The sequence below is a fragment of the Sminthopsis crassicaudata genome, chromosome 3 (genome assembly GCF_048593235.1).
Source record: "Sminthopsis crassicaudata isolate SCR6 chromosome 3, ASM4859323v1, whole genome shotgun sequence".
In the NCBI taxonomy this organism is placed as follows: Eukaryota; Metazoa; Chordata; class Mammalia; order Dasyuromorphia; family Dasyuridae; genus Sminthopsis; species Sminthopsis crassicaudata.
Genome location: NC_133619.1, coordinates 459,079,638 through 459,105,696, shown reverse-complemented (window position 1 = coordinate 459,105,696; position 26,059 = coordinate 459,079,638). Strand labels below are relative to the sequence as shown.

Below are 26,059 nucleotides of genomic sequence, written 5' to 3'. Positions count from 1 at the left end.
AGGGTGCTGAGAGGAAAGCAAAACACATTGGTTTTAAAAGTTAAATAATATGTCTCTTGGATGACAGCTTGTGATATTGGACTGGCTTTTTCTTTATTTTTGTTTGCTTGTGTTTATTTAAACAAAATTTAAATTGTTTGAAAAGCCAAAAAGTCATGTAAACAAACCAATTTAAATTGACCCCTTCTCTCCCTCAAAAAAAAAAAAAAAAAAAAAAAAAAAAGATAAGCCAAAGGGAAATTGACTAATTTTGCTAACAGAACCATATACCTACTTTTTATTTAAAAATTATTATGTATTTATTTTTGTATTTTTAAATTTTGAGATCCAAATTATTTTCCTTTTTCCAACCCCTTTACTAATCCACTTAAAAGGCAAGAAATATAGAAGCAATTATACATGTGAACTCATTTAAAATATATTCCATATTATCCATGTTGAAAAAAAAAAAAAAAGAAAGGAAAAAAGTGAAAAAAAGATTGTCAGTTCATAGTCAAGAGTTTTTCAGTTGTTTCTTTGGAAGTCTATAATATGTTTCATTATGAATCATTTGGAATTGTCTTGGATCATTTTATTGATCAGAATATCTGAGTCTTTCACAGTTGTAATCATCATTACAATATTGCTGGGTTTTTTGTTTTTAAAAAAAAATTTAAAACTTGAATACCAAATAGAAAAAAAAATTTCATGTGCACAGCCGAACATAATAGAGAATTCAAAATATATGATAAATTTCCATTTCAAGAAAGCCTGTATGATAAATACCACTCATGTTCAGATCTGTCCAACTTTGTTTCCTTGTAGGCTTTTTTTTTGTTCTCTACTTTAAACTTTTTACTTTATTTCCCCCCTTTTTCTCCCCTCCAAACCCCCAAATGGGCTACAATTAAGTGCAAACATATGTGTGTATTTATATGTACATATATACATACACAGACATATATACCAATACATGTATATATGCATAGTTATCTATAATCCTACACAAACACACATATGTATATATATACATATATACACATACAAACAACATAAATATACACACACATATTCATATACATCTATGTAAGCTATATGATATTTGTTTGTCCTCTGTTTTTTTGTAGGTGGATAACATCATTCTTCATACATTCAAGTCTTTGTATGTTTTTCAAAATCTGCAACTCATTATTTCCTATACCACAGCAATATTCCAACCTTATACTACCAAGTTATTTGAAATAGTTTATAACAATTTGATTAATATGGCTGATCTATAGTGTGATTTCTCTGGGGTTTTTTTTCCCTTTTGATTAAATCTAGTTTAGCTTTAACTTTGACTATCCCTGAGATTTTTTTCTAATAAATTCTACTCCTGATAATTGTTATGTTTGTGTAAATTTCTTATTTCCTATCCTGTTGATTCCTCTGTTCTTCCTGCTACTTTGCCTTACTATCATTACTTAACCTATTCCTCCCTCTAAGGATCCCTCCTTTATCTTCTTTCCCTCCTTCATTGACCCATTTCCATTAATCTACATACCTTCCTTACACCCTTATTCTCTTCCCTCCCCCTCATTTCTTAAGACATTTACACACACACACACACATTGTTCCCTCTTTAACCCATTCTTAAATAAGACTAGAAAAAAAATAGCCCTTCTTCCCCTTCCAATTCCTGTATCAGTTCTTCCTCTTGCACATCATTTGTATAACATAATTACTCTTTTTACCTTTTGTACACAGTTTTGCATTTTTAGAATCACTTCATATTCAGCTCTACCCCAATCTTTCTTTCTAAGTACCCAATTGATAAAGACAATCTTAGACATATGGTTTATGTTTCCAGTTATAAAACATAAACAGTTTGTCCTGAGTCCCTTGAAACTAATCCATGATATTTACCTCGAATATCCTTTTTTAATGTTCAAAATTGTGCTTATCTTTGCTGGATATAATATTTTTTCCACCATAATTCTGCCTTTTTTGCTCTTCTATATTCTAAGACCTTTGGTCTTTTAATGTAGCTGTTGCTAGCTCTAGTTTGAGTCTAATTGTGGCTGTGCCGTATTTAAATTTTGTTTTCTTGTTGATCATAATAATTTCTCCTTGATCTAGGGGTTTCAGAATTTAGCAATGATGTTCCTATATGTTTTCCTTGTAGTATGTCTTTCAGGTGCTGATCAGTGGATTTTTTCTATTTCTGCTTTGCCCTCTTGTTCTAACATTTCAGATCTATTTTTAAAAATTATTTCTTGATTATTATATCAAGATTTTTTTAAATCATAGTACAATTATTTTTATCTTGTCTTTTCAAGATCTATTCTCCAGATCTATTTTTTCTTATGAGATGTCTCACATTCTTTTCTATTTTTTCATTCTTTTTATTTTGTTTTATTATTTCTTGGATCTTATCATTTCATTGGCTTTCTTTTGCCTGATTTTGTCTTCCAGAGTATTTTCTTCCTTAAGACTCTGGATCTCTTTTTCTAATTTGCTGACTTTATATAATCTTGTTTTTCTTGGATTATACTTAATTTTAAAACTTTTTTCTCAGTCTCTCTCATTTGATTTTTAAAATCTTTTTTGAATTCTTTCATGAATTATTTTCAAGGAATGTGACCATTCAACATTAGTTGTTGGGGTAGGTGAGGCTTTTAATGTCAATATTCTCCTCCAAAGATTAAACCCAGTTTTGTTTATTCCCATAGTTACTTTCTTTGGTTAGCTTCTTTCTCTTTTGCTTGTTCATTTTGTAGCAGATTGCTGGTATGATCATCTCTAATCTTGGGGTATGGAGGATGGTGCCTCTGGCCTCAAGTTCTCCAGCTCTACACTATGACCTGCAACCCAGAATCAAGAACTCCACCCTCTGCTAAGGGCCTGCAACGGGAAGGGTTCCTGACCCACTGCAAAACAACAACAAATAATGCTGAATACAGTTTGAGCATGACACTGTAAAAGACTCATTATGCTTTTGGAGAACTGGTTCAGCTAAATCTGGAATTTTATCACCAGAAGGCCAATCATTACATGATGAGTTTTTTGATCATGGAAACAAGGAAACATGGGAAAATATAAATCATCCTTATATCCATGTAATCTCTTATTCATCTCCAGTCTCCATGGCATAATGGAAGATAAGGGGACAGAAGATGTTAAGAATCACATAAATTTTAAATTATCTATAAACTTTAAAATGACCTTTGGTACTCTATATTAGAGATATTTGCCTACCAGCCAATGGACCAGTTACTATTAGGAGAATTATATCAATTTTGATATTCTTGTTATAAAACACACATACAGGAAGAAAAAAAAAGAAGTTGAAACAAAATGCAAAAATTGATCCTTGAATCCTTCCTTGGAAAGGTAAAGATAAAAATTGACAGAGTTGGTTTTATAATGTGTTCAAAGTAAAAAATAAATATTTTATAATATATATGGTTATCTTATATTTCATAACCAATTATATTTGCAAAAATACTACCATGAAAATAATTAAAACTTGTGAATCTATTTCAGTTACTGAGAATGAAGAAGCAAAGAAAATTTACAAAAGATTTAATAAAGGCATCCAAATAAAGTAATAACTCTGGTATTATTTGACTTCAATGTAATGATGTGAAAACATGAAAATACTGAGAAATATATAAGAAAGCATCTTTTAAGAAAGGAATGAGGATGCTAAAAACTTGTAAACCAAACAAAAGCTTCATAGAATTGTCTCATAAACACTTTAAGAAAAAAATTGGTAGGTAGTAAAAATGGCAATTACCAAAAAATATTTAGAAAAGTGAACTAGATTATATCCTAACAGATGGGAAAAAATTATTGATATAGAAATTTATTCAAGAATTGTCTGGATATACTCAAACTACTGACTTGTCAGAGCAAAGCTTAACAAAAAGCAAGCAGAATGAATAATGTGAGAAAAAGATATGGTATACAATTAAAATAATTCAATCCTGAGCAATTTTAATAAATAATCAGCAATGAGAATTGAGAGTGGATTCAGAAATTACATCAATATCTATTATAATAATTGCATATAAAGTTTAATCACTGAAAATATATTGTCACAACGAGAAAACCAAGAGAGACCAGAAATCACCTTAGTCAGCAAACATTTGATTTCCTTACCAAATGAAAAGAGGTGGCTGCCAAAGGCAATACTAGTTTAGAATATAAAATTGTTCATAAAATATTAGGAAGAAGGATGATGGATACTTATGAACAGTATTATTTCATAAAGCAATAAGAAGCAATGAAAATTTAAATCAATTTAAATAAAGCTTGGCTCTAAAGAGATCCAATTAAATAAAGTAATCCCAAGGGCATTTTAGGATGAAAGTTAAATGAGGAAAACAAATAGAAGGGAAAAGGGAAAAAAAATAAAGATTACCATATCAAATTGTTTTCACCATCCAGAATAATGGAGCTACCACAGTTAGACCCTAATAGCACAATCCAAGTTGTACTTATTAAGGAAATTAAAAAAAAAAATCAATAAAACAAAGAAAAGGAAATATAACTATCCTGGACTAAGTATACATAAAAAAAAAAAAAATTCATGCTAAAGGAATCACAACTGAAAGAGCACTGACCAAGTGCCAAATAATTGAAAAAGTGAATGTCACCAAAGTAGTGGGGGGGGAAGCTTGGAGTTTATTAAAATTCTCAATGGGGGACCAAGAAAATATCAACAACCACCAATTTAATGTCTCAATATCCAACTTGTACAAAAACTTGATGGAAATTATAAATGGATTAAATAAAGTCTTCTTCAATATGAAGATTGGTAGGGAACAAGAGCTTTCACAAACAAGTTTCCTCAATGGGCCACAACATTACAAATTACAATTGACTGAAAGACATAGGGAAAAAATTCCATTGTGTTTATTTGCTCATTAATGAAGAAAGCATTTGATTCATTGAAACAAAATGCTAACTGAAAAGCTCTCTTCCAACAGTGTCTCTTATCCATACATCAAAATTATTCAAGATTCTTTGAAAAACAAAATAATAGAATTAGTCTTACTCAATGCCTCTCATCATGAAAGCATAGATGATGAGTGTAAATAGGCTATGACATATAAGCAATGAAGAATTTCAAAAAAAGAACAGGAATAAAAGATCAAAGAACTAAGTGATAGAAAAAAAAAAAAAACTGGGCTAGTCATATGGTAAGGGTGACCCATCACAGCATCCCCTGTTTTTCTTATAGTATCAAGAGAAACCAAACATGATAATGTGATGAACTTATGAAAGAACCTGAGCAAAAGTCATGTATAAAATAAGATCAAAATATGTATCAATGCTGCAAAATTCTATACCAATGAGATCACAGGTCCATGATAAAATGCATAAAATGTATGTACAAAAAATTTCTTAAAAAAAGATGTTTTATTTAGTAATGCATGAATGAAAGAAGAAAATTATAAAAACAATGACAGATTATCTAAAAGAATGTGGTCGAAGCAATGCTTGGGTAAACTTATAACAATAATTGTTTATAATAAAAGAAAAACAGAAACTCAAAGTTGAGTTGGCATTTCAAGAACTTGATAAAAGAACAAAGTAAAAACACAAAGGGAGAGTAGGAAAAAGAAACATTTTCAAGATCAGAGAAAGAATGGATGAGATAGGAAAATAAAAAAAATATAATAAATAAAACTAAGAACATTTTAAAAAGAAAACTGAGAAATAAGAAATGTGCTTCATTTTTTTAAAGGAGAGAGAAAATAAATGATCTAAATACCTTCTTTTAAAAAGAGGAAATCATAATGAATACAAAGGAAATTAAGAAACTTATTAGCAATTATTAATTCACAGTATATGTTGAAGGTAGTGGTTCAGTATATTGAGTACCAGAAGTACCAGGCCTGGAGTCATAAAGCACTGAGTTCAACTTTTACCTCAAACACTTATTAATTGTGTGTCTTTGAAGAAATAATTTAATTTCTATTTGCCTCTGTTTCCCCAACCACAAAGTGGGAATAATAATAATAGCACCTACCTCTCAGAGCTATTGTAAGGATCAAATGAGATAATAATTCTAAAGAACTTTGCAGAAATTATTGTAATTATTAGCTATTATTATTATTATGCTAAAATTTTGAGAACTTAAAAATAGATGAATATATATATGTATATAGATATAAATATAAAATATTAAAACCAACAAAACAACAAATGATTACCCTAAATGCAATAATCAGGTAATATATTAATGATCTTCCTGGAAAAAAGTGCAAGATTAAACTAAATTCTTAAGTGAAATAATCACAAATTTTCAAAGAATAAATAATTACTATGTCACTTAAATTGGTTCTAGATCTAGTAAAAGAAAAAAGTGTACTACCCAATTCTTTATATTAAAAAAACAAATGGTTTTGCATTCCAAATTAAGCAAAAATAAGGATGATGAAGATAAATTATTCACCAACATCATTAATTAACAAAACTCAAAGAAAATTGAAAGACAAGAATATTAAGAATGTTGAAAACTTGATTGACAGATTCATTCTGTCATATTTCAAACTATATTATGAAACAAATGAAAACTATTCAAATGAAATATTAAATCAAGTATTGGAAATTAGAAAATGGAATTTTTGTTTGATATGCATTTTTAAATGAGATGTCTACTTTTATATATATACTTTATATCTGATACAATTATGATGTAAATGTTTTATATATTTTGAATGATTTTCTTACTTTTGATTATACTATCAAGGAAATATAGGGGAAAAATATATATATATATATATATATCTGTCATTCCAACATATTGAAGTAAATTCTTCCTTTGAAGGGACATAGTGTATAATGTTACAAAGATTTTATTAATTAAAAAAGGGAAAAAAGGAAAACCATTAATTCAATCATTACTCCCTAAAATGTAATAAAATCACAAGCCATTTATAGGAGTCACTAATTTCTATGTAAGAGAGAACATATATGGGGTGTTCACTTGTCCTGGACCATCTCCCATGTAAGGTGAGAATAAAGTCATTTTTTTCTTCCCTTATTTCACTTTTTAATTCCCACTCATGATCTTATGAACCTTATGTTATTATGATTTATTCTACTTTATTAACAATATGGAAATAGGGACAGGAATCTATACATAGATAATATGAATGTATTCAGAAAAGACTAAATAAAACATAGCTGATAATATGTATTTTGTTAAAGTATAGGAATAAAACAATTTCCACATATAATTTTACTTTCCAACCATCTCCATTTCATGCCATTGAATTTCAGACTACTCTTTTTCCTTCTTTCATAGCTACTGGAAATCCAACTTCCATTCTAGGGACACTGGCTTCTAATCAGTGAATTTAGATGTTATTTTCTATGCTTAAGCCCACCATGCCTTTTTTCTTACTGTGTCCCTGTGTTATTTATTAGAATATAAGTTTTTTGAGGCCAGGAAATGTCTTGTTTGCTTAAATTTATATTATTAATACTTTGCAAAGTATCTGACACATAGTACTTTATAAATACTTTTTTTTCATTTATTTATTAATGTAATAAATTTGTTTAAAATTAAAAGTCAATATTATATATATAATGAAGGAAAAGATTAAAGTTACTTTCATTATTCTCACCCTTCATAGCTATCACCAGGGAAGCAATTCCTACAGGAAAGGGTCCAGCTATCCCACCAACTGTCAACCAACTGCCAGACACAGGGGAAGGAAGTGAACCAAGCTGAGGCAACTAAGGCCCTGAGGAGGAAAAGTAGAATCACCACTCATTGCCTTCATGACCCTTTTCCCTCAGAATGTTGGCAATTAGAAGGGCCTCTCAAATCACAGGACCTTCTTTCCAACCCAATGTGGAGAGGGGGCTTGCCTTCCTCATCACCAGCATCAATAGCTGACAATTGCTAGCAACAGACAGATTGGCACAGGACCTTTGGGAATGTCTGTGCCCATCTCCCCTGGCTCCACCAGTCCACGAGGCCTTCTACCTAGAGAGCTAAACAGTGCAGTAGAAAATGTGCCGGATCTGAAATCAGGAAGACTTGAGTGTAAACCCAGCCTTAGACATTAACTAGTTGTGTGGTTCTAAGCAAGTCACTTAAACTCTATCTCAGTTTTCTCAACTGGAAAACTGAGATAATAATAGCACTTACTAGGGAGATTGTGAGAATCACATGGAATAACACTGTGCTTAGCACAGTGCCTGGCTCATAGTAAGTGCTTAATAAATATTTGTTCCTTTTCTCCCTTCTCTTCCAGTCCATACCTCTTAGCTATCATCCAGGAAAGCAATTCTTTGGGAAAAGGTCTGTGTGGTAAGGCCCAAATGAAATAATGGATATAAAGCACTTTGCAAACCTTGAAGTGCAATATAAATGTCAGTCTTCATCGTTATCAGTCTCTATAGTCACCAGTCCTTCAGCCCTATAATGATTTCAGTCACTGTGCTTTCTACTATGTTTTTGCTGAGCTTGAACAATGTTTTTAGAGCATCTCAGGAGTGTGTTGGTAAATGTTTAACAACAGGGCTCTCAAAAAAAAAATTCATCTATGTATTTTTAAGATTAATTAAATTAAGGTTTAAGATTAATAATTAAGATTTTTTAAATGATTTAAGAAAATCTGAATTAAGATTTAGAATTCTAAAAATTAAAATAATAAATCAATTCCTATTTTGTAGTGACTGCTGATTTCTAAAGGCTACATGCTCACAATGAAAATTAACAATTGTCTAGTAAGCTGTCATCCCCACCAATTGTTATCCAGCTGCCACACACAGGGAGGAAAAACTAACTTAGCAGAAATAACAAAGTACTCCAGGGGAAAGACTTACAAACTTGAACAAGTAATTCAAACTGCTACCAGCATCTCAACTATCTCCCTGAGACTTGGTTTAGACAACCCAGGACACTGAATCTGAAAGTCTTAAAAATAGCATTGCTTCCATCAATGTGACTTTGAGCATAACATTTTACCTTTATGGACTTCAGTTCCCCATATGTAAAATATGAATAATATACCACCTACCTAATAAGGGAAGAAAATAAATTAGTGTATATAAAATATCTTGCAAGCCTTAAAGTGCCATAGAAATGCAAGTTATTGCTATTAATAAATAACTCCTCACTACCACAACTATTTGTTGAAGAAACTTAGTCATTCATTTGCACATAACTAGATAATAACATAACTAGAATCTGAAATTAGATTTTCTGACTGGGAATTCTACTATTTCTTCTACAAAAGGCAATTGTGCACTTGATTACCAGCATTAGATCACTCCCTCTACTTTTTCTCAAGACCAAAACAAACTAACAAACAAAAAACAAAAGCCATTTAACATTTTTGTTTGTTCCACTGATATCTTTTAATATATATATATATATATATATATATATATACTTATATACCTGTCATTTCTTCAATGTAAGTAAAAATAAAACAAAACGAAACAAAACAAAACAAAAAAAACATCTTATTAAACTGACTGGCAAATGATTACTTCTAACAATAAATGAAAGTTAAATACTTGTATTTCCTCACTTTGTCATCAAGAGGAGAGAGTATTTCCATTAGTTAGTACTCCAGAACCAGGACTGGTCATTGCAATCAATCTGCAGCCAACTTTTGGTTCTATTTTTATTTTATTGTACTCATTGTGTATGCTACTCTACTGGTTCTGTTTAAGTTGGTCAGCATCATCAGTCATATGTCTTTCAATGTTGTTTTTTCTTCTAGATTCCCCACATTAATCATTTCTTATATTAGTCTCATATTTTTCTACATAATGCTTTAGTTAGTTCAGCCTTTCCCAAAGCAATGGGTACCCAATTTTTTTTCAGTTGCTTTGTTGTTAGGTTTATTGAAATCACACAAAGTACTAAGATGATCATGTCAACATGTATAAGGACTTTCTATCTTTATCCTCTTTGTGGTATGTGACAACATGTGAGACCTCTGGGTCAAATTCTATGAAGAATTTGGTAGTTTTTCTCATATATCTCTAGTCTTTTTTCCATTTCCTGATAAATCCAATCTTCCAATATTTTAATTAATCCTTTTTAAGTTGTACCCCAATTTTCTAAATTCCATAAACCATACACTTGACTATTCAATTAATTTATCAGTTAATTTAAAGTTATTTTTCTGATGCTATTGACAATCTCAATTATCTAACCCTAGTTTGTTTTTTCCTTAAAAAAAAAAAAAAAAAAAAAAAAACTAACACTTTTCTGCTGCTTTGAGTTTTAAATTAATTGCTTGAATATATTTCCTCTTTTATACTTTCTTCAGCATTTTACAGATCAAATCACTAAGACTTTAGGAGTTTGACACATCAATTAATTTAGCACTCAATCCTGCTGCCTACTGCCTGCCATCCAGCCATCAGCCAGGGGATGAATATGTAGGAACTGCTCTTACTAGCTTGGCAATAAAGTAATCTCAAAAAATTTTGATTAGTTTCACGTTTTCCTCAATTTCTAGAAATGTACTCTATCTAATAAAACTTAATACTAAATCTTAATTACAGGAAATCAAGAAGACATTTTATCCTTTTAAAAATTATTTCGCAGTTACTTGGAAAGCATCCTAAACAAAATAGCACTGATGGGAATGCTGGCATCTCTTCACAAGTTATTTGAAATTAAATTTTCAAGAAAAAGTTTTAGGCAGTTTTTGAGTCTGTCATAGAATCTGAGAGTTGGAATATTAGAGTTTAGAGATGATTAAGTCCAGTAGTTCTTGTATTCCTCCTGAATTAAAAGCACCATAGAAGTGCCAGTTATGATTATGATTATGATTAGTCTATTGTCACTAGTCCTAGAGATGCCTCTATTCCCTGAACCCTTTTCTGCATACCTGATGAGCTCATGTGATATTTATAGAGCAATATTGGAGTGTGCTGGTAAATGTTTAGCAAACAGATTCCCCAAGGGGAAAAAAAGAAAAACAAAAATGAATGCACACACATTTAACTTTAATCTACATTATTAATACTTTCTTTAGTTTGGACAATCAACAATCAACAGTAAACCAAGCCTTGATATGTTAATGGTGATTTCTAAGATGAAAAGCAAGCCAGTTGAGAGCTGGTTCCACCAAATGCTGCTATTATCCTACCATTACCAACAAGTGTCCTTGTTGGCTAATCTACAGTCCTCTGCTCCCTTAATTGTGAAGTGAGGGGTCCCTAAGATCCCTTTAAGTTCTAAATCTCTGATCCTGTGAAGCAGCTTATCAAGGAAGATTGCTGAATCTCTGTCTCATAATACAAATAGACCAGAAAAAAATCTGCTCAGAAAGTTTTAAATGAAGTCCTTTTGAACACAAGCACAATGAATTATTTTTGGCAACTATTTCTTCTTGTTCCCTTTTAACACTAGTTAGTGCCTTCCCTCTGTTGTCCACTCTAATTTAAGCCAATATATCTTGTTTTTTATGTATTATATCACAAACTTTCTACTTCATCAAAATGTGATGTCTTTGAGATCAGAAACTGGTTTTTGTTTTTTTGGTCTTTCTTTGTGACTTCAGTGCTTAGCACAATGTCTAACACAGCTGGTAGGTAGTTAATAAATGCTTGTCGACTGTCTATTTAGAGCTTTTTTTCTAGAACTGGTAACTGAAAATCTGAAAAAAGGGCAATAAAATTTTTTTTTCCCCTGAGGCTGGGGTTAAGTGACTTGCCAACGGTCACACAGCTAGGAAGTGTTAAGTGCCTGAGACCAGATTTGAACTCCAGTTCTCCTGAATTCAAGTCTGGTGCTCTATCTACTGCACCACCTAGCTGCCTCGGGCAATATCATTTTAATCTTTCAGAAAGCAAGATGGAAAGCTGGTTAGTTTTACTTATATCTTGTGATTAGAGGAATGAACATAGTTCAAGATGTTAATATCAAAACCATGAGTTTAATAGAAACAACACTCCCTAATGTAATTTGAACTAGATTAAAATACAATAAAATATTGATGATACTAATATGTGGCTTTCTTTATGTGACCCATAAGGATATTTATGTAGAAAGGGCTTATTGACCCCTACTTCTATTTAAGATTGACACCACTGTGATAGGAGATTGGAGAGCATTATCAATTTATCATTATAAATTTGTGAAGGTCTGTTCTTGTCAGGTTAAACATTTGACTCATTTTTAATCTGGGTGGATGTGGTAACTTTGGCTGTCAATTAACATCATTTAGTCTGGAAGTTATATATAGAAAAATCACCCAAAAAGATTCTTATCAACAAAGGAATGGAAAATATTGTTTCACAGTCATTCGAGAATGGGGGCAAGAGGAAGAAGAGATGGTTGAGACAACTTGTTCTCTCCATAATACACATCTCATCTCTGCATGAAACTCTCACTTGCTTCAAAGGAAGATCTGCCACAAGAAGAAACAAGTAAGACTGTGAAGAAGCCTGAGTAACAGGCACATTATGAATAACATTACTTTAAAAAATAAAGCATCTGATGGTACCAATGGAAAAATTTCAGGCTATACAAGATTGAAAACAGAATACACAAAATACTGATATAAGGCACAGAAGAACTAATTATGAGCATTAATTTAAAAGAATGAGGTTTTTGAGTAGCAAATCACTACAAGCAGCTTTCCACATCAAATGCACCAGATTTCAAGACTTTTTTTATAAGCATTTTAATGAGCTACTGTTTAATGTTAAGTCTGGCTTACATACCAGTTTGTTCTTGTTGGCACAAATATGGACAGAAGAAATATCAGGTGTCCCCAGTTCTACAACTAATCCATATAAAAGGCATTTTATAATTTGTGGCCTCCATCCAGGTCCAAAAGGATCAAATAAAGAAAATCCCAAATAACTAAGATTAATCATAAAATTATAAATTTATATCTGGAAAAGCCAATGAAGGACTTGCAGTCCATCCTATTTATTTTACAAATGAGGAGATTGAGGTCTAGAATGGAAAAGCTACTTGCTTGGGGTCATTAAATGGCAAGGACATTATTCCAACCCAGGTCCTTCAACTCCCAATCAACCCTTCCATGGGCAGGATACATATTAAAGTAAGGGATTACTGGATTATAAAAAATAAATTATTCTTTTAAAAATCAGATAAATCCTGGTTTTAACTCTAATATTGATCCCAAGAACTTGAAAGAGAAAAAAAAGCAGTTATTTGACTCACAGGATGATCTGACAAACAATATGTCAAAGGAAATTGGCAATTAACTTCCAGCATTTGGTGAGGTTGTAAATCAGCTTCTGTCCCATATAGTATAGACTAGGCTATTCTTCTATATCACTTTTATCATGGTTACAAGGGCTCTGTAGTGTATGAGTTGTTTCCAGGACAGCTTTGCTTTAAAGTGAGTTTTATAAAGTATAAGGATTCTTTACCTTTTTCTGTATTTAACAGTCTGGTTGAACCTATGAATCCATTCTCAGAATAATGTTTTTAAATGCATAAAATAAAATATATAAACTTGCAAAAGAAACTAATAATATGCAAATACAATTATCAATTAAAAAAGGATGCTATGAAATCCATTTATAGATTCCATGTTAAGAAACTCTGCCCTAGATTGATACAAAGCCAATAAATTAGTTGATCCACAAGTTGATCCATGGTAGCTTTACAAATCTTTTGAATTAGAGGGAGCCAGGCTTAGGCTTACTAGATTCATTATGAACAGGGTAAGAACCTATCCACACCACACCCAAACCCCAGTAACCTAAGAGTGGCCCAAAGACCTTGTTTTCCTGAACTATTATGTATTACAAAGGTTTTCTTTTTTTTTTTTTTTCAGTTGTTCAGTTGGGAAGGGTAGTGAAAATGGGATATAATAAATGCTTATAAAAATAGTTTTTTTTAAAAAAAAAATACAAAGGAAATTAAAATTAGCAAAAAAAATAAAAGGACAATCTCCCAATTTAAAAAAAAAAAACTGTCTCAGAGGCAAACTGAAGAAAGAATACTGATAAATTAAGAATTTGAGAACCTATTTTAATCACTTTTGTTTGCTCTAGTGCTTTGCACAATGTTTTTTTTACCTAATTTCATCACAGAAGCCAAGGGAAAAAACAAATGTTTTGCAGGAAGGGGTGGACAACAGCATTAATACAAAAAGATTATTCAAAGCAGGATGAAGACAGAGAAAAGACCATCAAATTGCTCAGTTAGTAAATATCTTTGTTGACCTTTCAGAGAACAGTTTCATCAGAATAATTATGGAATACAAATTATAATGGTTTAAGAAGTGAGTTGGTAGTGACAAAGTCCAAGCAATAAGCAAATAATTAATACTGCCTAGAAACTAGGAAGTGAAAAGTAAGAGAGAAATAAGCTAATAGTTTGGAAGAATTACAAAATCAAATGAAGGTTTTTGAAATTTTTAAGGATGGGGGAGATATAGGAATAATTTGTAGCTATCAGAAAAGGAATCAATATAGAGAGAATAATTGAAGATGAAAGATAAAAGGTGGGAGTATAGGATCAAGGCCACAAGACAGAAGTCCTTGTCAAGGAGAAGAGCAAACTCTTCTTCATAAGTTGAACTAAAAAGAAGGAAGAAAAGGAGGGAGGGAGAGAGAAAAAGAGGGAGAAAGGAAGGAAAGAAGGGAGGAAGAAAGAAGGAAAGAAGGAAGGAAAAGAGGAAAAGAGGGAGAGAGAGAGGAGGAGAGGGAGGGAAAGAGAGGGAAGGAGAAGAAGGAAAGAAGGGAGGGAGAAAGGAAGAAAGGAAGGAAAATTTCAGTAAGGAATAGATGCAGTTTCTTCCTGCATGGAGCTTACATTCTACTGTCAGAGACAATACACACAAATAAAAATATATACAGAATGTGTAATTATAGCAAAGCAAGGGAGAAAGAGATTTAAGAATAAATGGCAGTGCAATATAGAACAGATTAAGTATATGGGAACATTGTAATGGAAGGAAAGTAAAGAGAAAACAGAGATGTTCTATCTGGAAGAGTACTGAAATTTGGAAGGATATTCTTATTTCTACCATACAAAAAAAGAAAAGAGAAAAAAAGGGGAGACCCTCACTCTTATTTTAACTCTCTCCAAGCTCTTTCTTTTCATCTTTTCAAGTAATAGTATGTCTTACACCATAAGTAAAAGTAAGTTTCTCAGGACAGCTAGGTGGTACAGTGGATAGAGCACCAGCCCCGAAGTCAAGAGGACCTGAGGTCAAAATCCGGTCTCAGACACTTAACATTTCCTAGTTATGTGATCTTGGGCAAGTCACTTGATCCTAATTACCTCAGGAAAAAAAAAAGTTTCTTAAACGTAGGGATAGTCTTGTCTGCTCATGTTGCCAATGCCTAGAAAATAGCAAGTTCTAAAAAAATGCCCTATCAAAAAACAAACAAACAAAACACCCTAACAACCAAAGCCCAAAACCTTTTTGTATGTGCATTTGTGCTAACCCTCCTAAGATCATTTTTGAAGGAATAAGGAATTAAAAAGGGAAGAATATGAATAATTTTAGTTGCAATTATTGGTACAAAATTTATATTTTCTTTTGAAGAAAAAAAAACTTAATTTAAAATGGTACAATTCATATCTTTTACTTTCTCAGAGTTCAATGTGCTGATGACTTGTCTAATCTTTCAAGTGATGGGTTATTCTCTGTGAATTTTAGTATTTACAAAATGTTGGTGGTTATATGTTAAGTAACAAGCAGATACTGATGTCTTCTAAAACTACATTAATTTTCTTATTAATTCCAGTAAATATGTTTCTTATGGCAAGTTAGATAAGGTAGTTTGGCTAGTAGGTAAATACAAAGTAGACAACTAGGTAGGTAGTCCACAAAAGGGTGAGCTAGAGGGCATATTGCAAGCAAAAGACAGGGAAATTTCTACTAATTATGTGAGAAGGTCATACTTTTAGTATTTACTTATCAATCACTCACTTTATCTCTATATAACATTAGTAGATTTCATGATTATGTCATCATTTAGCTGCCTGCTAAAGTCTAATGAGTAATGAGTAGTTCCTCTATGACTCAGGTTCTCTTGTTTTTTCCTGTTTAGTTTAACTTTCTCAAGTCTCTTAGTGACAAGATATATTTAATTTTGACTCCAAAGAACAAGTTTTCCTTTTTTTCCCATTTTTCCCTTGAACCAGTTGTTAACTTCATATAAATTTAGGGTATTTCTCATACAAATTTATCTTCTCCTTTTTTCCCCCTAACTTTCCTACATTTTTTGGTACCATTTGACTCTGTGTGTAAAAGATATCTTTGTAACAGTACATTAAGCATCAGCCTTCCAAATAATAGAAAAACATCCTATAACAGGTACATCTAAGATTTACATAAGGACATTTCATTAGTGTGGAACAGCAGAAACTAAAAATGATAGTAATTTCATGGTGGAGGAATGGACACATTCATGATAATGATAACTATCATTTTTTAAAGAGATAGCATGAAAGACTAGCTATGTGAAGTTCCTGGAAAATAACATTACCTAGAAATAACATCATGATGATTCAAGAAGAGGTTTCATGGGAAAAAGAAATACTATGTTTGGGTAATAGTAAGTGACCCTTGTGGAGGCCATATTATGTGTCCCTTAGTAGCACAGACATTAGGAGACTTCTAGGACTGGTTAAATCAGAATGATTTGGGGTTTGGGAATTACGTATAGTATGATAACAATATTAGCCAGTATTTACAAAGTGTGCCAAGGTTTTCAAAACATTTTTCAAATATTACTTCATTTTATCATCATGACAACACTGGGAGGCATTTTATCATCCCCATTTTACAGAAGAGTAAAGTGAGATATTAAGGTTAAATGATTTGCCTAGGATCACATGGCTAATAAGCATCTGAAAATAGATTTGAACTTAGATCTTGCTGATTCCAGTATTCCTTCCACTGTGCCACCTAACTGCAAATCAAAACTTCCCTGAAGCTTACAAGGCCACAAATCATATGAAATACCTTTTCTCCATACTCCCCTTTTTTCACTAAGAACAGAAGTGACAACTTCCCACCCCTTTTAAGTATAAAATTTCTTTATTCTTTTACTCACTGAGCATTTTACATGTAAATTGTCATTAAGTAAGCTTATTTTGCATGTAATTATAAATATTAACTTTTATCTATTATCTATTATATTCCAGACACACTGGCCAAATTTTTCATTCTAGACATCATATCTGCGGTCACAGCACCTTTTCATAGGTTATCCCTTATTCCTGAGGCACTTTCTTTTTTCACCTCCAGTAGTGAATATTTCCACAGATGTTTATCACAGCCCTTCTCCATCGTAGTCTAAAGTCATTATAAGTTATTTCATTTGAAAAAAAAAAAATCATCCGGTGGCCAAAATATAACGTGCCTCTCCAAACTTAGTCCGGCAGGTCTTCAGAGAAAGACCTATATTACACACTCTCTTGAGACCCTTCTCAAAGCTATTACAGTTTGGCAAGACCAGAGGACATAACTCACTGATGTAGCCTTGGAAGACTGAATTCCCATAATGTCAGTACCAGAATAGAACTTTGTTAAAGGAAATAAAGTGACATCAGTGATTTTTTTTTTAATGCAAATTTAATCCCCAGCTTTAAGACTTTTAGGACACTATGTATTTTAAATATCAAATCCTCCTTTTCAATCAGGTAGGTTTATCTATAGTCCTGCTCTGATCTTTTTTCCAAACAGAGCTTATGCCTGAGATTTAGAGATAGCAAAAACCTCAGAGGTCACCTACTATGTTTTCATATACAGATGGGGAAAACTGAGGCCCAGAGTGATTTTTAGGTGACTTGTCCAAAGTCACAAAGGTAGAATTCTTAGTTTGAACCCACATTTTTGACGTCCTCTCCACTGTACACTGATTGTCCACTGACTGAATGGACCAACCCAGCAACACTAAGCAGAAAGTATTTAGAAAAAGACAAAAACAAAAACTTCACACCAAAAACCATTGCCTTAAAGCTAGAATTTAATCCTGTTTGTTAGTGCTGGCTAAGGGACTCTAAGCCTTCCAACCAGTCTCTTTGTATTAGCTGACTTCCCTTTCCTCCACCCAAAGACTGCAGAAACCTCTGTTTATATGTTATGTCCATTCTATTTAGCAGATTCTTGATCCTACTTCCCTCACCACACACCCACACAGACAGCCCTATGACAATGTAATCAAGTCCCAAATGTAGCATATCTTAAAGCACTGATATTGCTCAATTATTTCAATCATGTCTGATTCTTCTCAATCTCATTTGGGATTTTCTTGGCAGAGGTATTGAAGTGATTGGCATTTTCTTCTCCAGATGGGGAAATGGAGGCGAACAGGATTAAGTCTGAAGCTGGATTTGAACTCAGAAAGATGAGTCTTTCTGACTTCAGGCCTCTCACTCTATCCACTACACCACTTAGTTGCCCCTTGGATTCAAAGGGCCTACAATCAAATCTTGATTCTTACTCCCATCTGTGTAAACTTGGGTTAGTCATATAATTCTGTGTATCAATTTCCTCATCTATAAAATGAGGGAATTGGATTAGATGTCCCTAACTAACATGGAGAAGTAGCTCTCCAAATTTCAAAGATGGCCATCAATATCTTTTTTCTTTTCTTAAAAAACAAACAAACAAACAAACAAACAAAAAAACAATGACTTCTCTCTCTTATACTACACTCAGATCTATCTCCCTCAACTCTGAAAAAAAAAAGCAAAATTAACCAAACAACTGATCTCTCCTTATATTTTGAAAATCCACAGAAATGTTGTCCCCATTCTCTACTAAGAGAAAGACTATTTATCCATGACCAAAGATGGTCACTATAATTCATCTGAATTTTTATACCTTTCAGTATTATTTTTATTTGTCTTAACTGTAGTTATAGAATAGTTTCTCCTTTTTTTCTAGTTTTCACTTTGCATCAGTTCGTATTTCTCTGAATTACTTTCGTTTATTTTTAGGTCACTATAACAATATTAATCCATTATATTTCTTAATTATTATTTGTTCAGACATTACCAAATAGATGGGTACCCACTTTGTTTCTAGTTTTTGGTAGTTGTTGTTTGCTACCAGAAAAAAAATTATAATAAATATTTTGGTATATATGGAACATTTCCTTCTGTCTTTGGCTTCTTTAGGCCATAATTCCTGTGGTAGAGTCCCTGAGTTGAACTTTAGTATCAACACCATTTTTTAAGGCAATTAAGTGACAGAGTAGAGAGAATGAAAGACTGCAAGACATCAAGACCTGAGTTCAAATCCTGCCTTTAGACACTACTGATTGTGTGGCATTCAGCAACATATTTAACCTTATTTCTACCTCAGTTTCCTCTTCGAAGCATTATTTAAAAGTACTTTTCACCTAATCATTGCACTTGGTTTGTAGTCCTTTCATCCTTACTTTGTGTAAGTTATATCCATCTCAACTATAAGAATGTGAGCTCTAAATATATTTGTTATAAGGGAAAATTTCAATTCACTCAGAGAAGGGAATTGGTGAGTTAGTGATTCAAAAAAAATTTAAATCACAATAAAATCTATACACACAGAAGAAAAAAGTTCAAAATATCCCAAAAAAAAACATTTTTTTACTATGCTGTTAAGATTAATATTTGTTTTTTAATGGTTTGTAATAGTTCACATTTTTTCCATGAGCAATATTCTTTTTGATTCTTTGTATATAGGAATGTTTGTGTTTATTGATGTTTAGATAATATTTTAAGATCATTAAATCCCTTAAGTTCATAGATGGAATCAAGTTCATCTCGATACCTTCCACCATGCTTAATAGAGTGCCCTGAAAATAGTAAGTGCTCAGCAAATATTTGCTAAATAAATAAAATATGTTCACCTATACTTGTCAACCTTTAACTATGGTATATCAGCACACCTTCAAGTCATGATGTGGAACAACTGATGATCTTTTTCAGCTTAACAAAATGGTGGAGAAACCCATCAATGTGTAGTGTACTTCAATTAGTTCCTTTTACAAAGCCCTACTGTCTTACTATCTTCACACATTAAAATTTTTATTAAAAAGTTTTAAGAAAATTTTTTGATTTATCTTAACCTGATGATCCTAGAAATGAGAATGGCAGGGTACAGAAGCAAAGAGTATTAGGAATTATCAGATAGTTCAAGAAGGACTTATGGAAGATAGATAAGGATAGAAGTTTTCTGAAGAATTTTAAGACTACTGCACTGAAAGGAATCATGAGTGTTTCCTAGTCCAATCTGCTCATGTTTAAGACTCTCCTCTATGATATCAAAATAAGTAATTACTCATGAGACCTTTGTCTGATGACCTCAAGTGAGAAGGAACCCATTAACTTTTTGGGTCAATCCATTTGGAGCAACTCTATTGAGAAAATTTCCTCGGTCCAAAGGGACTTAGTATTACCTAATTGGACTTTTTTTTTTATAGATCACTCATTTTCAGTTCTGCATGAGACTTTTGTATTTACAAAGCCACAGCCAAATGAATCATTATACCACCAGAAAGCAACTGCCACCAAGGGCTGACTTGAAGCAAGCTACAAGATGTTCCTACAAGTTGGCAGGGCACCATTTGCAATTTGAAACTTGGCTCTTGGGGTGACAGCTAGGGCTGCCATCAGGGAAAAAAAAGGTGGAGATAAGAGATGAAAAAGAGTGATTGTGGAGGAGTGTGAATTTCTATGTATCATCTCTTTGGCTTTAGCAGAGAAAAAAAATAGTCAAATAATAAACACCAGGGTGATTAATGATCTTGTATGAGTTAAGCTTCAGTGGCATTATACTACAGTGATCTAACACCTATTATCTCACATCTGGGACTAAATGAGAAATCAAGTCTGCCCAATCTGAGATCAAGGGAAAGTGAAAGGAATAAGGACTTGGATTTATTTCCCTCTAAGTGACATATATCCTTCTATATGTACCTCAAGAGAAAACTAGATTAGCATGAGAATATGCTTTCAAGAAAATAAAAATAAATTACCTGTCAGAGAATACTCTAACCAGCCCTACTTTTCTTGCTACAATTTTAAAATTAAATCCCTTTTATTTTTTTTCCAATTGAGGTACATTAATTGCCATTCACTCTTGGATTTAGGATTTAGGACTAACTTAGAATGGCTAGAACTGGAAGATCATCTTGGTCCATAGATGCAGGTAAAAACTGGGGAAATCTAAACATAGATGCATTCTATGGTATAGTAGAGGGTATTTGTATGGCTAATTATTAAATTTTTGGAATGAATTTACAGTTTGGAAATCATCAGACCTTGCAAATCACAGCTTAATTATTTTGTTAATTATCTAGACTTAAGGAAATGATGAAAAAAATTTAGTAAAATGAATTAAACAAAAAAGTATGTCATGTGCTCATTATTTAGAAAAACATTTGTTAAATTTTACCAACACACCCCTGAATAGACTGAACAGAGATCTGTTGTATTAGACATGGTTATGATAAAAGCTGAGTCTGAAAAACTGATTTCTAAATGTCAAGATCAATCTAGGTTTAGGGCACATATGATATTAGCAAGGTCAAAACAAGAGTTGGAGAAGAAAAGCTGAAATAAGGACATTGCTTCTCAAATAAAAAAAAAAAGTGTTAAATAAATGACATAAAACAAGATAGACAAAGAATAAACAGAAACATATAAGGGTGGGTGAGTACATATCCAGCAGCACATATCAGGACAGACGATATAGAAAATCTAGGCATCCAAGGTAGGGGCACAAGTTATCAGGGGCTCCATTGCTCTTTCCCATCTAGGAAATCCTTTTATGATATGCTTTATAGATAGATTAAAAGAAGAACTTTATAATCATAAGACTCATGTCTCCATATTGTTTATTTTACTCATGTATAACTTACTACATATTTTGTCACCTTGGATATATCACTTAACTCTCAACCTCAAATTTCTTAACCCTAAAATGAGAAGATTGGAATAAATGACCCTAATTTCTTCCAGTTCTAAAATACCATTCTAGTTTATCTAGTTTGTACCTTTGATGCTAAGTCCTAAACCTTCTATAATAGGGCTCCTGATGTTCTCTATGACCAGGACCAGTAATAAATCCAAAATACAAGGCACAATGAAGAATACTAAAAGATATAGAAAGAGGGGGCATGCACATATTTACCAGAGTTGGAAAGTACGTGGATGGGAGAAGTCAGTTATGTCCTAATTCCTTTTAGAGGAAAAATTCAGAAAAACTTTGATTCATGCAAACATTTCATAATGTCCTGATCTTCCACCACAAAAGTATATTTTTCTGTTTCCTTTTCAAGAGGCAATCAATCAAATCTAAGAAGACTTGGGTTTAAGTCCAGATTTGATGCACCATAGTTATGTGGCCATAGGCAAATCACATAATCTCTGGGTATTCTAGAAAATCCTTTAGGATTTATCATCATTAGGATGATAAATTGCAGAGAAGGTTTTGACTTGCATTGGTAGAGATAGCTTCCTTACCTAAGAATTTCCTAAATCACTGAAATCGAAAGTTGTATTTCCATCCAGATTAATTTTACTCAGCCTTCCCAGAAATAAGAATACTCCCTCTGGATGGAGGTAGAAGCATTTGGTTTCCTCATTTTTTCATTGCCTGCTCCAGTAATATACAGAAGGGTTCTGCCAACAACATGAGCTAGTTCCAGAATGTTTTCTCATCTTGAGCAGCTCCCAGTCTCTGTCATCGCTCCTGACTTTTGATTCTTTCCATGTGTTGTACAGTGAGGGACTCTAGTTACTCTGCCCTTTTTCTTTGGCATCTTTGGTTCCCATGGGTTTCTGACTGCAACCCTACCTCTCTGTCCTAATTCTCTAAATACGTAAGGTTTTCTCTACTCTTAAGACACTGGTTTTCTTAACTGAAAATACTCTTGTAAATCATTGTGTATCTCACCTCTACTCTGGGCAGCTTCCCCATGTCCCTCAAAGCTGAAGGAAGTCTATGACTTCTAGTTATTAGCATCCCTTCAAACTTACTCAATCCCTGCTCCATCCAGTTTCTTTGACCTTTCTCACACTCCTGTATTCTCTCCTTGAATGTGTATGTATGTGTATATACACATACATATATATAGGTATATATAGATATATGTGTATGTATATATATATATGTATAGTGTATATATGTATATTTTCTTCGAACACTAGGCCTAAATTTCTGTCTATTCTTCTCTGTATTTTCTTTGATCTATTCAAGTCTGATGAATGTTAAAGCACCTTAACTTCACTATAGCAGTAAATTACTGATGTGGGAAAGCAAAGGGAAAGCAAAGCAGCTTCTGGGCTACTGAGCCACCCTAGGGCATTTCTCATGTCTCTACAATCATAGCATATTCAGGTTATATCACTGACCAAAAGTGACACCTCCTCCTTCACAAGGGAAGATATACTCCTTTTTTTTTTTTTTTTTTTTTTTTAAGGCAATTGGGGTTAAGTGATTTGCCCAGGGTCACACAGCACACAGCCAGGAAGTGTTAAGTGTCTGAGACCATATTTAAACTCCAGTCTTCCTGACTTCAGGGCTGTTGCTCTATCCACTGCGCCACCTGGCTGCCCCAAAGATATACTCCTTTTAATTTGGAAACTATCAAAGATCTGAAAAAGGCTTGTGTTCTTTATGGGTCTATATCTTTTATGTTAAGATGGTATTAGAGAATTTGTCTTATGAAATTTTAATCCCTAGTGATTGGAATTATATAGCAAAGATATGTTTAGAACCTAGACAAAACTAGTTGTGGCTTTCTGAATATAATGAACTCTGTAGAATACAAGCCTAATGAAATAGTTAACCTGAAGTTAATATACCAGTCACCTTTAATCAACTAGCAGGTATAGGTCCTTATGCAGACACTTTAGTACAGATTAATTACTCTCTACTAATTACTACTATAGAGTAATTATAGCAGCATATGGGCAAATTGCTTCTGTTGCTATCAAAGCATGGGGCTTTATCCCAGGTAAATAGGACAGAGGAGAAGGCTTCATGAAAATAGCACAAGGTCCAAATGAACCCTTTGCTGATTTTGTGGGAATTCTGCAGACAACTGTCATACCAATTATTGGTGAAAATGCAGCAACAGAAATTATGAAAAGGCAACTTGCTAGAGAAAATGCTAATGAGGTTTGTAGAAAAATTATACTAAGACTACACAAGGATGTTCCTTAAGAGAAGATCATAAGACACTGTGCCATAGTGGGCACAAATACCTTTTATGCATAGGTTATGATGGAGACTTCTCAAGATCTGAACATGGGAAGACAGGATCTCTTTTGGCAAGGGACTTCCAGAGAGACTTGTCAGTCTTCCAATGTGGTAAAGTAGGGCATTTGAAAGCTCAATGTTGGCATATGAGGTAGGGTGGGAGAATAAGACCCAAAACCCTATGTCCAAAATACAACAAAGGCTTCTATTGAGCATCAGAATCTTGACTCAAGGAAATAGGAAGCAAGTCCCAGTTCCAGGGCCCCAGGCAAAAAACACTTGGGGCATAATGGCAACCAATGTTACATCCAGAGAGTCTCTAGAGGTTCAATACTCCAACATGATCAATCAGCTGAGAAGAAACGTGATGGGGGAAAAGAGATTACAATTGGAGAGCAATGAAGAGAGTGGCTTTACATGATTTGCCTGAGGAAATGTGTTATGGTGGATATAATGATATAATTGTAAATAGGGTATTTAAGGGCTAAGAGGACCAGAAATGAGATATTCCATTTTTTACTATCCTCCTGGTAGCTCTCCTGCCTCCTGCACTCCTCCACTAAGATCAAGATTGGGTCAGGCTGTGACAAATACAGACTTTGAAGGAGATAATAAAAGACTTTAGACTCTATTCCTAACTATCCTAGTGGTGTCTATCCTGCTAAGACCAAGGTTCATCTGGAGGTCCCCCAGAAAACTACCCTGGACATTACACTGATGGATTATATATCTAGAGATAGATCACTCAGAAGAGTAATTTAAATTTCTATATAACTTCATGGCATTATTTAACAGCTTCTTTCCATTATGTTCCCCACTTTCCTTCTGAGTATTACTATAGAAATCTCATATGTGCATAGTTAAAACATTTCTGTCAGATACAGCCAAGATAATTCTGATATTAGGAACCTTACTTTTTCAGTCATATTAGTAGCAATACCACCATTCATTAAATATTTATGAAGCAGTGGTAAAATAGAAAAAAATTAACTTATGATTAAAAGGTGACAGCATGATCTAGTGGATAGAGAGCTAACCTTAGAGCAAGAAAAATCATGGAATCAAGTAGTTTATCTCACATATACTGACTTTGTGACTCCTGAGTAAGTTATTTTACTTCAGTGCTGTAGGCAGCTCTCTAAGACTGTAAGATTCAGGCAAGTTGCCAAAATGCATTGATAGAGAGAGTTCCCTATGGACAATAACTCCAGATCCAACACTTGTCTGTATCCATCCTAGAAGGGAGAACTCTTATTTAAATGTAAATAGATTAGTAAGTTACAAATAGGACTAACTTACTTAACATACTTAGGAAAAAAGGGAAAATCAAATTAACTTATATTTTAACTATTTGAGTAGGATTAATGATCTTATCTATTTAGAAATAGATAGATAGATATACATATATATATATATATATATATGGTTCTTCATTCTGAATCCATGAAATGTACATAAACTAAGGAAAACAATATTGCCCATGAAAATCAATCCACCCATTCTATATTCAATATTTTCCACATACCATAGAACTTGTCCTTGCAAACTCAAGAAAGGGATTTTTCTGTTTGTCCAAGCCAAAGTCTCGGGATTTTTCTCAGTTCTGGATGAGTGTGCAATCATATCACCTGCTGTGAAATAAGATGATTTATCAAACTGGAAAAGAAACACGACCTCATCCAAAAGTTATATCTAATCATTCTGCTTTCCTGAATTAAGGCATCTTGGCTTCCAGTTTCTCATTCCACTGAGTAGGAAACCTATTGAAAAGCACTCCAAACATACGACTACTAAAGGGTGAGGGGAAAGTTGATGTGAGCTTCTAAGAAACCCAAGAATTATTATTATTATCTAGAAAAGGGAAAAACTGTTCCATCTTATAACATATACCAGGAAGGAAAAAATCAGTC

General features: G+C 32.9%; 1 protein-coding gene across 1 annotated transcript in view; it reads right to left on the bottom strand.

The window, feature by feature from the left end:
- The window catches only part of CYTIP (cytohesin 1 interacting protein), a 79,584-nt gene extending 53,814 nt beyond the window's left edge, over positions 1 to 25,770 (bottom strand). The window contains exon 1 of the mRNA XM_074303411.1: positions 25,675 to 25,770. The gene's annotated coding sequence lies outside the window, so the exon portion shown is untranslated. The remainder of the gene's footprint in view (positions 1 to 25,674) is intronic.
- Positions 25,771 to 26,059: the final 289 nt, after the last annotated feature.